Source organism: Passer domesticus, chromosome 8, assembly GCF_036417665.1.
Source record: "Passer domesticus isolate bPasDom1 chromosome 8, bPasDom1.hap1, whole genome shotgun sequence".
NCBI classification, from domain to species: Eukaryota; Metazoa; Chordata; class Aves; order Passeriformes; family Passeridae; genus Passer; species Passer domesticus.
Window position 1 is genome coordinate 53,785,604 of NC_087481.1, and position 16,763 is coordinate 53,802,366.

Genomic DNA, 16,763 nt, shown 5'->3' on the forward strand with positions numbered 1-16,763 from the left:
TCCTTCATCCCTTTGCAAACCTCAGCATGTGCATCCATCTCCTGCAGATCCTGCCAGAAGTCCTTCAGGACCTGTTGTAAAGGTCTAAAGACAGCCCACGGTAGAGCTCTGGCTCCAAGCCATGGGTGCTGCTGTGCTCCTGGGCTGGGGGAACAGGGAGCCTTGGACCTTGGCAAACTCTGCTCACAACCATCAGCAGGAATGTGCAGTGCTGCTCTGGAAAACACTCTCAAATGGAAGAGCTGTAAATATATAAATTGTATTAGAATTAATCAAATAATTGGGCCAGATCTTCTATCCAGTTTAGACTTTTTGTGCCCTAGGTGGAGTTTAAAGTGTTATAATAACTTAGCTGATGATTTTTTTTTTCTTAACTTTAAATTTTTTCAAATTTTCAGGGTGAAAACCAAGTTTTTGAGAATTTTTGTCTGAGAAAAAGCAGTGTTTAGATCAGAGTGGAGATTTTGTTAGTGGTGAAAGGCACCAGACTTACCAATACTACTCCTGGCTTGGTCATGAGGACAAGGGACAAGAAAGTAAATCAGACCCTAAAGAAAGCATCAATCTAAGCAGCCTCATGGCTGAGTATCGAAATAGTAGCCAAACAATTTAAACCCATATTATTTACCAGAGTAAATCTAACAGTGGGGCAATTTTCAGCTCTATTTCCTAATGTCAACCATTTCACCCTCTCAGTTTAATCCCAGAGGTTCCTCTCTTCCCTGTGCTTTACCCCAATGTCTGTGATTTTGTGGAAAGGAGATGGGATCCTCCTCCAACACTTCACCTGCTGAAAGGTCAGATGGCATAAGCTAAATGGAACCATTTAAAATGTCTTATCAATGTATTGCCTTTGACATGTGCAGAGATCAGAGCTATGATTTAGGGCAGAATTACTTAAGAATTGAGCTGACAGCTTATTTACATTATTATTAATGGTAGCATTAACAGGACAGTCACACCCCAGGGGAGCTTTGCTCAGTAGACACATGTCAAAGGCAAATTCCCTGCCCAAATAACAAACAACTGAAAAGAATTCGCTTCCTTGTCTCTTCGTTTTTGACAACAGTGAAAATTTCAAATGGAGACACTGAAGATTGAATTCCAGTCTCCAATATCAAGAAGTACTTTTGAATATAACGTAACCTTCATGAAACACAAGGAAGTTTTTAGATTTATAGTCACCTGAAAAACTGCTGGTGACACACTGACACAAATAATTCATTTTACTCTCTGTCCCAACCTTCTCAAGTTTATCCATCAATACTTTCCTTTCTGGCTGCATCATTGTTTGACCTTATGTTGCAGTGATAATTAATATGTGTTTCATGTAGTTTGAGCCATGAAAGTTTCTGGTTACTTGTTAACTCTTCCCATTGTCCTGATTTTAACAAAACTGTTCTACTTTGCACCATACAGTAGATTTTATTAAAATAAAATCTGATATTGGAGAGAATCTGGATAGTTCTTACCAAAATGAGAAAATTAATGGGGTTTAGGCATTCCAAGAATAGAAGGCTTTAAATTCTAGATCTCTCAGAGGGATCATATCACCTTGGTCAGATCCACTCCAGGATTTTGACTCCCAAATGAGATTTTGGCATAATTTAGGGCCTTATTTCCGAGAATGGGATGCTCCACCTTTCGCATGGGTCTCCAGCTGTGGAGAATTATTTACAATTCATCAACTGGCCCATTATTTTGGTCCTGAGGTTTAGTGAAAATGCAGAGTAGAGCTCTGCCTTGTTTAGAGTGCTGTTCCATGATCAGCTGAGGTAGAGCTCCAAGGACATGCCAGAAGATCCTGTTCTAGAGGAAAACAGTGTCGTGCTGACCTGGATGGGACTGGTGGATACTGTGGACTTTTCCAGCCATATTTCAGCTATGGCTCTGACCAAGTTCTTGGGATCAAAATGTTCTAGTGTTCACTAATTTTGGATATATATCAGGTTTCTGAATATTTTCCAAGGATAGATCATTTTAAATTGTAAAAGTAAATATTCATCTGAAGGTGGCAAGAACTGTGGCACCCTACTTCATAGTCCCAGCTACAGATTAATGCTTATGTTATTATTTATATGTTATAGAATGATGTTTATGTTATTATTTGTAATAGAAAAACATGGATTACATCATGTGCTAGAAAAAATAAGGATATAAATATATAAATCCCTTCCAGAAGGGAAGTGAACGTAGAGCCAGTGACCACATTTCTCCAAGAAACTTCTTTTTACTTTGAGCTACACTTTTTGAAATATGACTTCTACAGAAGGTGTTTGTTCCATGGTGTTGGTTTATTTATTTTTTTTTCATCCACCACTGAATGGGTTTTATGCACTCAGACTTTCCTGGGCAGGGAGTGCCAGCCCAAAGCAGGAGCAGCCACACTGGAAGCAGCAGGAGGAGTGAGGGGCTCTGGGCAGAGGCTGCACTCTGGGATGTGCCCTCCGTCCCTGGAGCTCCAGTTTTTGGGGTTTTTTTTGACTTTTTGACTCAGAGGCACGTGCACAGCAGTCCTGTGGCAGGTCCACATGTCAGTGCAGAGAGAAATCCCCGTGCCCAGTCAGCTCCCCGAATTAAAACCCGAGACTGGCAGTACATCAAGAACCAGAATTTGTTCCAGGTTTAAGCAAATGCAGCATGGCAGGTGTACAGCGGAATTTAGGTCAGGCAGGGGAGAGAGATCAACAGCACAGAGCCATGGGCTCTAAATTTGACTAATCAAAGACTGGCCAGGGGTTTGGTCCTGGCAGAGGAAGTGGCAAACAGAGGATAATTACATGTTTGGAAAAAACATCCCCTTGGGCACTTTTAGGCAGCCCAGATTACCAGAAAGGATTGTGACAAAAAACAGAATAACCAGGTTGGCTGGTAGCAGCCAGAAATCTACTGCAATAATCGTAATCTAGATTTTTGGAGGAGGACTGAAGGACAAGGCATGAACAAGTCTGTAGGGAAGTGCAGCTCTGCTGTAGTTTTGGAAAACCAGAATTTTAAAGACTCCTGTATAAGAATAAGAACAACCTGACACATTAGATTTAGCAGAGAACTCAGAGATAAACTTCCTAATTTTCATGACAGATGTAAAATTAAAAATATTGCTTGGAAAATTGCTCTTTATTTCAGGCAGGTGTTCAACGAAGCCTTTGCTGCAGCATGAAGATGTCTGCAGAAATCTAAAGCACATAAATCCAAGGAAATACCCCTGAGGTTAAGAAGGAGGATGTAATGTAAATTATTCATAACTGGAAATTAGTAATTAGTTATTTGGTGACAGAGGAGACAGGAAGCCCAAACCAAGTTCATTAAGGGGTTCTAGGCCTTTTTCCAGCCAGGCTGCAAAGTGACAACTGGAGGAAAAGCCACAACACAGCCAGGTAAGAGCACCTGGAGTGCTGTGCCCCGCTCTGTCCCTCAGCTTGGGAAGGACCTTGGGACACTGAGCACATCCAGAGGGGACAGCGAGGCTGGAGAGGGGCTGGGAACACAAACCCTGAGAGGAGCCCTGAGGGAGCTGGGGGTGCTCACCTGGAGAAAAGGAGACTCAGGGGTGCCCCCATCACTCTGCACAGCTCCTGAAAGGTGCCTGTGCTCAGCTGGGGCTGGGCTCTGTCTGCAGCAGCACTGACACAACCAGAGCACACAGCCTCAAGGGAAATATAGGTTGGATATCAGGAAAAAGTTTTCTACAGAAAGGGTGATAAAGTTCTGGAATGGCTGCCCGGGGAGGTGGTGCAGTCCCCATCCCTGGGTGTGTTTAACAAAGCCTGGATGTGGCACTGGGGGCCAGGGTTGAGTTGAGGTGTTGGGGCTGGGTTGGACTCCATGATCTTGAAGGTCTCTTCCAAACCAGTGATTCTGGGAATTCATTCTGTGAAGAAGAGGTTGTGCTGCAGGAGCAGATTGTGACTCAGAGAGTCCAGGGGGTGTGAATAAAGTTCTGCCCTCCAGGGCCCCTGATGGATGTGGAATGAGCAGATAAGGACCCTGCCCACAGAGCAGCTGCCAAACCACTGCTCAGTGACACCTCAGTGCCCTGGAAGATGTCCCTCAGCCAGGGGAGGTCACCTCACCCCACAGGGCTGCATATTTAGGATTGTGAATGCACCAAAATATGGCACTGGCATTAAATATTGCACTATTATTTATTCTGAGCACTTTGGGGCAGGGGCCAGAGTCACCTAAGGACTTTTAGCATTCACTGCTTATGGGGCCCTCATGCTCCCTGGGAATGTAGGATCCTGCTCCTGGGAAAGAACTGGAATGAAAGGATTCAAATAAAGATGGGAAACAAGTGTTTAAAGATAAAATAAATGTATTATATTATAATAAATGTAATAAACAGAGCTGTAAAAAAAACCCAATTATTTTAAAAATTGATGGTTTATATTTGAAGGAATTATGTTATATAACTAACACCTATTGGATTTTAGGAGCAGCTTCGGTAAGAATTTTTTGTTTTGAAATAAGAAAACTGGAAAAATGTAATGAAACTTGGACCCTTTATAAAACAAATGAATATATTTTGTAATGCCACCCTTCCCTCGACAGTGGTGGTGAAACAAGAAGATTTTTAAGGTCCCTTCCAATCCAAACCATTTTATGATTCTATGATTATAATTCAAATAAGGAATTTGTAACTTGTGGGGCCAAACTTTGGAAAAAAATAACTTGGAAAGAAAGGGTTTAAAAAAATCTGCAGACTTAACATTTTAACATGAAAATGCACCTTCATTTAGAAACATTTTTAGGAACAAGGGCATACATAAATTTGTTTAAGTTGTTAATTTATGGCAACAAGTTGGTTTCATAGACTCAAACTGTGCAACAGATTTAAGTCAGTGATTTCCTAGGGGATGGAGGCCTCCATTTGAATTTTCCCACAAAAAAAAATGAATGAGGGTTGACAGTCTGGAATAATTTTAACAGGCCTGCGTATTTGTTACCTGCAGTTTGTTATAAAGAAGAAAAGAAAATGTATACAAGGTTGAGAGCAGCCACAGTATAGCAACAAACTATTAAAACAGGGCACATATATAGGTCAAGAAAGAGTTTCCATGGAGTGGGAAAAGCAGGGAAAGAAGATTTAAGAGGCAAAAATAATTATTGAGGGAATTTTTGGCATGTGGACACTGTCAGGATAGAGTCAAAGAGGCATCTGAAGCAAAGCTGGCCAGGTTTTGCTGTATGAGCAGCACAGCAGTGAGGATCATTTTTACAGGGCTGAGGGAGGAAATGAGAAGATTACACATAAATCAACAGAATTGGAAAAATGTAATAATATAGAATTCTGACAAATGCTGGTTTAAAATACATTCACTTATATAAAAGCTCTTACCAAAGCTGCACATAAACCCATAAGCTACCAGGAGTTCGAATAAGAGACTCTGGGGTTTTACTCATAAAAATGTGCTGACATGGTCGGGTCAATTTTTTTTTTCCATGAAGTTTAACAGTAGGATCAGAATGTACATCCATGCATGGCTTGAGAAAAAAATGTCCAATTTGAGGAGTCTGGTACCAGCCAGTGAATGAGATTAAGAAAATGAGATCTTAACTCAGGGAAAAGCTCCTGTTTTTCTCCCATAAAAAAAAAAGTAATCACACTGTCAGCAGCAAAAATGATGCTGTTCTAGTGGATTCTGGAAATATCACATTGCATTTACTGTGGCAATGCAAAGCTGACAAAGATTTACACATTTCCTTCCTCCTGACTTTATTTTCTTTATTGTGTTTTCTTTTCAAATAGAAAATGTTGCTTGCAGAGAGCAAAAAACAAATGGAATGAGAGCAAAAGAATTAATTGTGATCGGGCACCTCAATTCATCCATTTTTTATTTTATTTTAATGTAAAAGGACCAGATCACAAATGGAAATTCGAATTCCCTCTTTAAACCAGGGAGTAGAATGATGATGTTCAAAGTGCTCAATAAGACTATAAAAATACCATTTAGATGTGTAAATACTGGTCCTGTGAAGTGTAAATGAGCACTTGGGCAGTCAGATGCTCCATATCTCTCCAGAATGGTGTGTGGTCAAGGAGAGAGAACCATTATCTCCTCCAACAACTCACACTGTAATTAATTTATTTGTTCTTGCATGCACTTGTACTGGTGAGGCTCCTTACAAGCTTTTTTAGAACTACAGTAAAAAATACTCTCTGGAAATTACTCCTGATTAGGTTCAGTAACCAGAAATCCCTGAAAACATTTGCATTGTAAAAACCAATTTTCCAGAACTTTCTCAATCCTGTAAACACTGTACACACTAAAATGTGCCATTCATGTGATTGCAATTTCAAATCCAAAACTTACAGTCTAATCATTATATAATGAAGGAGCTAGAAAATGTAATAAAACATTGCTTTGGGATTTTCGTGGGTTGATAATTTCCATGTAAATGAAGATATAAATCCCATTCCCAGCACAGAGTAATTCCCATGGGAAAATTGCTGACTGATCTACTGCTGTGGTCACCTGTGGCATCTGTGCTTTAGGAGATGGGCAGTGGTTTGAAGAGTGACAGTGGTGGTTCCCACGTGGGAAGCCACCAAGCCCACGAGGACTGTCCCAGGAGAGGGACAGCTGACAAGGGCAGGGACAAGGTCTGTGAAGTCACCACAGATGGGACTGGGGATGCTGAAGGTTTCAGAGGAAACTGGACAAGTCCATGGAATGGAAATCAGCTGAGGGTTGTTAAACCATGGAAAGCACATCTGAGGGTGAGAGAGGTCAGAAGCTGGGAGAGTCAGAGCAGGGGAATTGTCTGTGCCTGTTCTGTTCCTGCTCTTTGGCTTGGGATGCCACCAGGGAGAGTGGGCTGAGGTAGCCAGACCTTCAGTGGGATCACTTCCCTCTCATTTTTATTAAACTAAACCTGTGGAAAATCCCACTGTTGAAGTCTGCATGATTGGTATGACTCCTCTGGACAGAAAGGGATGTCAAAAGCCCCTCTTCTGTACTTGACACCTGAATAGATGTTTGAACAAATAAGTAAACAGGCACAGATTTTATTTGTAATGCCTGAAGTTGCAATTTTATGGGAACTGTTTTTCAAGGGCCAAGAGAGATAAAAAAATATTTGAAAATATTTGATAAAAAATACAAGTTAGCCTGTTCAAAGAAAACAGGACTGAGCTTTGCATATTTTACTCAGTTTCATATTTCTCCTTCTTCAACCCCTGAAGAGATTCAACCATTTGCCTGTTCAGAACTAGGACAATAAAAAAATGAGTTTGTAGTAATCCAGTCACTGGAGATGCACAAATGTTCAGAGGATAAACCAGCTGAAACCCCACACAGTGAACCCCAAACCCAAGGTGTGAAATTCAGGTTTGCTCCTGCTCCCACCTTCAGGGGTGCACAGCTCAGGTGAGGTGGTCCTGCACCCCTGGGGTACCACAGGCTGAGGAGACGGGCTGATTTTAACTTCTGAGCTCTCCCATAAAGCCAGAAAATAAGGAATTACATTGGAGAAGATACTTTCACCACAAACACAAGAGCCGATAAGAGAAGATCAAAGTTAATTCTTCACTAAGGAGGGGAGCTAATAAATTAAAACTCTAGATAACACCAAGAAAATGTTGGCTCTAGGAAAATCTGATACGTAGGCCAACTGCTCAACAATGCCAAAATTAAACGCTAATATTTAAAGACAATATCATCTGGAAATTACAGGGACAGAGATTAACCAGTAACTAAAGAGAGACAATTTTTACCAGAACAGCATCAGAGGTGGGAATGCCTTCATTTTATTGATCAGAGCTATAAAATGTGGATGTTGGGCACACGTGTCTGCCATCTGCAGAGCCTGGCAGCCCCATTTCCACGTTATGGATGATAAGAAAGTAACACAGTGGCAGCAGTGGCTTGTGGTGTGCTCCACCATGCAGGTGGTGTTTACACACAGATGCTTTTTTGGAGTGAGCACTTGAGGTCAAAATCATCCAGGGAGCTGTTTGAGCAGAGCAACAAACAATATTAAAATAAACATGAGCTCACTGTAGCCCTTCCTGCCTCAGCTGTTGTGTTTATGGCAGGCTCCCAAAAGAAGCAGGTCCCCTCTGTAGTTCTGCAATGCACCTGCCACCTCTGTTTTCACTCTGGTAATCTGTGTGCCCTCCCTGTGCTCACAGCCTGGAAGTCCAAAAAAGCACCCAGGTTTACTCCTTAGTATTATTTTCATGGATTGCATCATGGAGATGCCACCTACATGGAGATGTAGGTGGAAAAACACACCTTGTATGAGCAAAAATTCTATTAAAAGGACAAAATAAAGTGGCAGAGCGGCATACATTGAACAATTCATAGATGTTACCACCAGAATGTTAAAAAATAAGTTTCAGTCCAACCTTGACTTTCAGCCACAGTTGCACTAAAATGTGCCTTTCACTGTGATCTAAAGGAGACAATCACCACAAGGATGAATTAGGACACACAGAGTTTGGTGAGATCAGCTCTGCAGTGTTACAGCTGCATTTAAATACATGGATAATCTGTGGAGTGGAAACAAATCATAGCAGCCCAGAGCTGCCTGAATGAGAGGTCTTTGTCTCTGAATGTGTGATTTAATGCTGGTTTTGAGGAATAATTTGCAGTAGGATGAAAGGCTGGTCTCACATCCATTAATAACAATCAGAATCTCATCATTCTCATATACCAAATTATTTTGTGAGAGTATTTTCTTCTGTTCAGTTCTGTGTTGGGCTACATAGAAAAACATGTGTTACCAGTTTCAGTGAAGGAAGAAGGCATTCTTGGCTCTTACATCTTCTGAAATGCATCCATCTTCCCAATTAACTATTTAATTTTATTGTGGATTTGGAAGTCTTGACCTCAGCCCTGTGCTGCTTCACTCCATGAGTTGTGTTTACAAAGCTCTCCGACCAAAGATGCCTTGTAGAAAAGATTTATTTGGGGAAACTACTTCTTGTTTGTGAGTCTGGAAGAAAAGTGAAAACCAAAAATGTCAAACTTTCATCATTACTTTTGAATTGAGTGCAAATATTTGACTCAGCAGAATATAGACATCAGTAAGGAAATAGCTTATCTGCTCAAAATACTCTTAAAAATACAATGGCAAGAACATGCTGGGTATTTTAAGATACTTATAAAAAATAAGTGCATGGGAAAGATGTACTGTAAATGATAAGGCAGATGTTTATACAATCTTTTTACAGAGTCCAGAGCAGAATTCTGTGTCACTGATGGTTCCTTTTGGTAAACACATTCAATTGCTCAGTATCAGGGAGTCTTAACTAATTTTCTTTTTGCAGGCAGCAGAGATAAGAAAAGTGCACTGCCAGCTTTTTTAGTGCTGCTGGAGCCTTGAAGCTGCTTTTTAACACAGATGGTACAGAGGTGGAACAGAGTCTCATATTTCTGTCTAATAATAGCTATCATTTGTAGGGAATTCTATTCCCAAGGCACTTTTCTGCTTCTCATATACACATATTTACATATAGATACACATAAAAATAGATTTAAAAAAAGAATTTATGTGTGTAAAAATGGACCACTAAAGGCAGAGTGCTCAGAATCTCCTTTAGCAGACTTCCTGGGGGCTGCCTGCCCTGCCTCAGGACAGAGCGTGCCGTGCTCTGCCTCGGGGATTTATTTCAACTTGCATGGCAATCTACTGTGAAATTATGATTTTTCAGTGCTGAGTGGCTGTTGCTGGCAGGAAACGAGGTTTATGAATGCTAATGATATATGATTGGAGCCCACCACACGGATCTTTTGCCTCCACTGCAGAGGAGGGCTCAGAGCTGTGCCAGCAGCGCTCGTCTCCTTCCCCGCTCTGCACCACAGGGGCTGGAGAAAGTCCCAGGGTCTGCTCAGGATTAACTCTGGAGACTTTTGGGACAGAACTTGCCCCCTTCACCCTAAATACATCAAACAAATACAGGCAAACCTTAGGAGAGGGGCTCAGTATTGGTTTTTTGAGGTTTGGCTTGAAGGCACTTGAGATTGTAGTTTATGTTTGGACTTAGGTGTTTATTATTTCTTAGCAGTAAAAACAGTCTTGCAACTATGAGCTCAGTAGCTTTTCATTAGTAGGGTACAAAATGGCTCACTATCTCTTGTTACAAGGTCTTTTAAGACTAAAAAAATCTAATTAAGAAACGATACTTAGATTATTTTCCTTTTTAACTTAATAATTGATCTCTCAAAGCCTGCAATGTGGACTTTTCTGCCTAATTACAAAACATCACCCAAACCCATGAAGAAGAAGGAAGAAGAAGGTAAAGAACAGCTTGTCTCTGCCTTAAAACTTCTATTTTACTTCATATTTGTTTCTATATTTTAAAACCTTAAACTTTATTTTTTTCTACTTTGTGATATCACACACTTTTAACAAACTACACACCCGTAATCCCAGAGCTGTCAGTCAATTTTGGAAGTCTTCTCCACAGCTTCAGGTCAGTTGCAGTGTTCTCTTGTGGGTCTGTGCCTTTAAGCACAGAGAGTTTAAAATTCTCAGCATCCAGGGTTCCAACAGCTCAGCACTAAATGAAGTTAAGGGGATCTAATAATTCTTGCTCCACTCCAGCCACAATGTCCAGAGATCCCAGACCATTAAGGTCTGGCCTGAAAAGGGATGGTGACTGGATCCAAGACACCAAATCCTTCTAGTTTTCTTCTCTTATCTGCAGGCAAAGTGATGCCAACAGATTACAAAATACGCCAGGAGAACTGATGAGAAAATTGACATTATTATAGAAAAACCTTGACCTTAGATGCCAAGGACAACAAATAAAATCTAATAACTGGATTTTTTCTTCTTGAAAACAACAGGGCTCAATGATTTTCTTTCTACTTTTTGGTATTTCACTGGGGTTTTGACAAATTTAATATCTACATGACAGCAGAATGTGAAGGGCACATTTCTCTGCCCATCAGGGCTAGAAGGCAGCTATCTCTGAGTTAAGTGACATAAAATTTATGACCACAATGCTCATAATTTTTAAAAATATCTCTGGTTCTGACTCAAAGTATTCTGGATCACTCTGTGAAAACTCCATGTTTCCTTGTCTGATACTGATTTTAATTGCAGATAACTGGCATAAGGCTGTTTACAGACCCTGTTTGTCTGAGGATGGGAGATTGATGATATCTGTTAGATGATTTATTTCCCACCTGTTTAAAGTGTGCGGTATTTGAAAGTTAATTTGAAAAGAAGTGGAATGGAAGTAACAAGAAACTCAGTTTAAAATGCTGTTCAGTGGTTAAATACATAGTGAACTAATCTCAACCATAGTTTTACAAGGTTCCTTTTCACCATTTGCACGCAAACCTTAGAACACAAATCTTATCCTTTTATTGGTAAATGACACTTTTTGAAGCACAGTCATTTACCTTCAAATTACCATGCTTATTTGTGAAGTTAAGAGTACTAAGGGAAGTTTAAGCCCCATATAATTGAAAACATCAAATTATATACCCATGAAAATGGGATTTAGAATGGAAATAGCAGCTGATGCTTGACTGAAACAGATATGTTGGAGTAACAGTTGTGTACCTGATTTTTAATTCTTCAGATGACTCATTTATGCAGCAGTTACCAGTCCTGTAATTTTGAAAAAAGGTAAAGGTCAAACATCTTATTTGCAAATCCATGTTCCTTGGTTATTGCATATATCTCTTAATTCAGATTTACATGTAAGTAATAAACCTGGAAATATTTTAAGCTGATTAAATGAAGGCGGATTTCATCTTACAACATGCTAAAACACACCTACAGAATAAATAACAAGCCCCTGAAGGAAATTTAAATAGAAAGTGATTAATACCTTAAACTGATGAATAATACAGTTTTATAAGAGCTGTGCTAACGAATCAGACGCCTCTGCTTGCAGTCAGTGCATGTGGGTGGGCCCTGCAGCTGGAACACCCTGAGCTGGGGTCTCTGTGTGGGTGGAAAGGTCCAAACACACCCACATGTGGCTGCAGAACTGGGACTGACCCCTCAGCACCCTGCAGTCGTTCACATCCTACTTGGAAAACGCCAAAGAAGGCCAAATATCATTGACCTCAGTGTTTGTGAAGACTTTCTGCCAAGTTCCAGGCAAATCTATGAAGAATAAACATGGTTTTACTCAGATTCTTAGTCACTTCATTAGCAGAACCAAGCAGTAATTATAAGTCACAAGTATTTTCTTAATTTGAACACATTTTTATCTACCAACTGTTTGGTTTGTTACTTCTTTTAATTGCGCATCTCAGTAAGGGGAACGTTGGGAAAGATGAAAGGGTCAAAACAAGGATCTTGGAGGATAAACTGTTGTCTTTAAAAGCAATCCCTACTGGAAGAAAATATGATGATTGAGAGGCCAGCGGTGCTAGGGTAAGCACAAGATAAGTCACAAGCTATTTGAAGTAATGTTTCCTTTGATCTGCCAGGCCTTTCCATACATAAGGAAATTCAGTGGGGTGCTAAAGGCTCTGCTAATCTTCCTAATGATATGCTGAGGATGCTTAAGGCTGGGGTTAAAGAGGCCTTTCAGTGCAGCTTGATTTGTGAACTTTTGAAATACAGGACTAGCCTTCCTCCCAAAGATATTTGCAAAGCAGCTGCTCACATTAGCAAATGTGTGGGCAACTGTGTGGATGAGCTCAGGCCAGAAAAGTTGAAAAGAGAAGCCTTAGATGAGTTTTGCCTTTAGCAGTGCTGCCCTGGACAGTGATATTGTGGGGTTCCCACAGGGCTTTAGGAACAAAGTGTGTCAAGAACAAGGGTGGTTTAAAACCCTTGAGGAAAGCAGGCAGTCAGAGGGCTGGGCTGGTCAAAATCTTTGACAATTTTTATGTGTCAGGCTGCGGCACAAATGTGCTTGGGGAGACTCAAGGTCCTCATTTAAACATCTAATTTTTAGGTCAATCTTTAACCATGGCAGTCAACATCAGGTGTGAGAGCAAAATCAACATTTGACTAAAGAGCCTGAAAGCAAACTGCGGAGCCTGAATTTGTCAAGAAACATCAATAATCATTCACAGGGAGGGGAAAAAAGAATGTGATAGAGAGAAATGTGCAATGCACGTTGAGACCACTGAGTTCAGAGTGGTTTGATTTTGCCTGGTTCACACTTCTTTTCTGCCCTGAGGCTGGAACACAGCAAACAGAGCACATCTGTAGCCTCCAATCCATCTGAGTTCAGAAAGTGAGACCTCTCCCAGTCTGACAGTGTGACAGGTTTGCTTCAGAGTGTGCCCAAGCTCCAGACTGTCTGGCAGTCACAGCAGCTTTCTTCCCAAAAAGAAGAGATCGCCACTTGCATGGCAGCCCAAAGGATAACTCAGGGGTCTATAAAGTGTCACAGACCCTCACACGAGCAAGGTGAGGCTGTTGTCACATGAGTGCAGATGACACCTGATGACACCTGTCTGGACAGCTGCCTGGCTGTGCAATTCTGGGATGCTTTCATGCCAGGATGGCACCAGAGGTGGCCAGAGCACTGATGGAAGGGCCACACAAGGGGGTGGGAGTGGGGCAGTGGGAATGGGACACGGCTGGTGGCCTCCAAGCAGAGCCAAAACAAGCCAGGTGTTTGGCAGGGAGCACTGGAACCTCGGGGCTGAGGAGCAGCAGTGTCCAGCAGGAGGGCTGGGGTCAGGTCCCACAGCCAGAGCCAGCTCTCCTCCTCAGACACCCTGGCTGGGGCAGCTCACTCACTTCCAGCTTTCTCCTGGCAGGTTTTCCTAATCAGTCAATTAAAAAGCTCAGTAAGGAGCTTGTGGCAATAAATAGAAAAGCACCTTCCTCTGTTGGCAGCACCTGCAGTCAATTGTCACTCTGGGCTGTTTGGGACAGCCAAACTCCCTCTGAGGAGCATTAATATCCCTAAATACAGGCTAAAGCCTAATTTTCAGATACTCTCAGTTGTCCAAGGTTATTTGGTTGTTCCATGCAATGAGAAATCTCCCACCACACCTTCCAGTGGGTTTAGAGCACACCTGTGAGAGGTAAGGGTTGGCTCACTTCAACCTAAGGAAAAAGAATTATTCCTCACGCTGCAGGTAAGAACTTTAATTGGTGGTCTACAGGCAATGATTTAAATACAAGCAGTGCTTTTTGAAGCACTGCTCTGGAATTTAGCCATCCTGGGCTTGCTATTGTCTTTATTTATTTGGTCTTGTGTTATTTGGGGACTGCATTCCTGAGGAAAGTGCCAGCGTTTTCATTGGAATGGCAGAGTGACATTCAACTGCTTTCAATTAGTCTGTTTTTATATCTGATTGCACATGAAAGGAAGCCTTTTGAATGCTGTAAAAGTTGATAAATTTAGAGCAAATCTACCTGGAACTGACAGGCAGGGAATCCTATGAAGCCAAATAGGCTTAGGGCTGAGATAGGAACCAGTCCTAATGTTCTTAAGGCTCAGTTTCTGTGCAGAAGCAGGGATGGAGATGCTTTGGAAACTTCACTGGCAGGGACCAAATACCTAGAAAAATTAGACCACTGGAAACATTTCTTTGATTTTGAGGGGCCAGACTTTAGATGTGGAAATCAGTACTTGTCTGCTGATAAATGCACCTGTGTGAGACTTGAAAAATTCAGATTCATGGTTTTGAATATAGAATATTCCAAATATATACTCAGGAGTTTTAGCAAAAATGGAAAAAAATATTAATGCTTGTTATTCATTGGTTAGAAGAGTTTTTCTAATGAATAATCCTCTGTCTATAATCAGTAAAAAGACCTCTCTAAAAACCATAGAGTGGTTGCTGCTGAAGGTTAAATATCCTTCCCTTTTTAACCACCATAACTGGTGGCTTTACTTTTTCCAGATGTAGGTCTACTGGATGAAACAGAGGAGAGCAATTCCAGTTAGAACCTCAAAAACATTTAAAAATACACAAACCCCAGTTTTTATTCAGGGCACACACTTCTGGCCTCACACTGAGCAGGTTTCTAAGGGCCAGCTCCATGCAAACACTCACAGAGGCTGAGCAGGGCAGCCAAGTCAAAAGGTGAGATCATGGAAACCACCAACCATTTATGGCCTCACCTCAGAGACCTCTCAGCTGCATGTGGCTGCCACTTCCAGGCTTTAAAGCTTCCCTTGGTTTTGAGGCTTCCTGCAAAGCCAGAATTGCCTCAGCCCTGACCCTGCCAAGCAGCCTGGCACATCACCCACTCCACTGAGTCCCCAAAGGGCCCCTCTCCCCACCTCCCCCAGGAAGGAAACATTCCCAGATGATGTCTAGGACACTGTTATACATTATAAAAAAGCATGGGGGCTGCCACTGCTTTTTAAAAATTAATTAGGGAGAGGAAAAAAGTCAGATATTTTTAAAAATAGATCATTAAATCTTTTCTGTTCATGCTAGATGGGACTAATACCAAATCTCCTCATTCTAAGTCATGATCAACACCCTAAAAATCCTCTCTGGATTGCTGTTCTCCTCTCACCAGCTCCTGGTACCCAGTGTCTGATAGTCAATGCCATTGCTTTTGCTGGCCCCTAATCCCTCTGATGAGCATGTGGAGCTCCACATGCCTCTTAGAGACAGGAGTTCATCACCACTCAGAAATATTTGGAAATGTTTATTTGTGTGGATGTGCAGGAGTACAGAGATAAGTGTGTGGGCTCATGTTTGTGTATTTAACTGCACAGAAATAAACTCTCTGGATGGAAGCTGATAATGGTCAAATAAAAGCAAGCACTGAAATGATTGTTAAAATAATCAAAAGTCCTTTTTTGTTGTCCTCACAAAACAGCTCCTAGCTGATGCTGTTAAATGCTAATGCTAAAGCCTGTAACTAGTGCATGGAAATATGGAAAATTATCCTAACTTCTGGATAAGACAAAGAATGTTAATTGGGCCAAATCTTGTTGTTATTTATATGAAGAAAAAATTAATTTAATGAGGGACAGAAAGAAAACGACAAAGAAAGGAGCAGAGCTGGAGCAGCACCCAGGTTCTGTTCACTATCACAATGTAACATGTAGGAGCTAACAACCATGGTCTGCACATGCTGAAAAATGAAAAAAATCAGAAAAATTCAGAATTTTGTGCTTAAGAAGATATGTGGTTGGATGGGAGGATGGAGTGCCAGGACACTGCTGGCATCTGGCTCCAGATGAGGATCTGAATCACCCTGGCCAGTCTCGAGCTCTTTGTGCCAAAATGAGCCAGGCAGAGCCTCACTGGAAACCAGCCTTGCTTGGACTCCTTTCCAAGTCAGCTCATGAACAGAAATATTTCTCTGGAAAGTACCTAACAGTGCATTTAGTATGAAGATATGCTTTCAAACACCTCCAAAGAACAGAGCTCCTGCAGGAGTAGTCCAGTGGTGCTGTGAGCAGTTTGAGGGCAGTGCCCTGAAACCTCTCTATCCCCAGTAATCTTAAACCTCCAAATTCCCACAAGACTGACTCCTTATTGATAGCAAAGATTAAAAGGGTGTTTTCTGAGCCTCTCAGCATTTCCTTAAGGCCTGAACTGCAGAGGAGGCCAGAACAGGAAAGAAAATCCTGTTGGTGAATGTTTAATTCTATGGAAGGCAATGGCCAACCCTGGGTCAGGTTCTGTGGGAGAAGGACTTTTTCCTGTGATTTTAGATATGTAAAACAACATTGATTGCATGAATGAAATTAGAAATTACTTCACTGAGTTCTGGTAACAGCAAGAGTAATCTGATCTAAGTTTGAGAAGAACCACATTTGAATGATTTCTATCTTCAAGTAATATTGATTTTCCACAGTGGCTGTTGCTCTCTGATTATTTGCTGTTACTTAATTCCTTGTGTGTCTGTGGTGG

At 41.3% G+C, this 16,763-nt stretch overlaps 1 long non-coding RNA gene across 2 annotated transcripts in view; it reads right to left on the reverse strand.

Moving 5' to 3' along the window:
- Positions 1-4,354: 4,354 nt before the first annotated feature.
- Positions 4,355-16,763, reverse strand: part of LOC135306886 (uncharacterized) — a 119,146-nt gene continuing 106,737 nt past the window's right edge. Inside the window, exons 7-9 of one of the 2 annotated variants that reach the window (XR_010367631.1) lie at positions 11,521-11,568; positions 10,369-10,648; positions 4,355-8,940 (exon numbers count right to left, since the gene is read on the reverse strand). This is a non-coding gene — a long non-coding RNA (uncharacterized LOC135306886). The remainder of the gene's footprint in view (positions 8,941-10,368; positions 10,649-11,520; positions 11,569-16,763) is intronic. The other variant, XR_010367628.1, reaches the window with a different exon arrangement.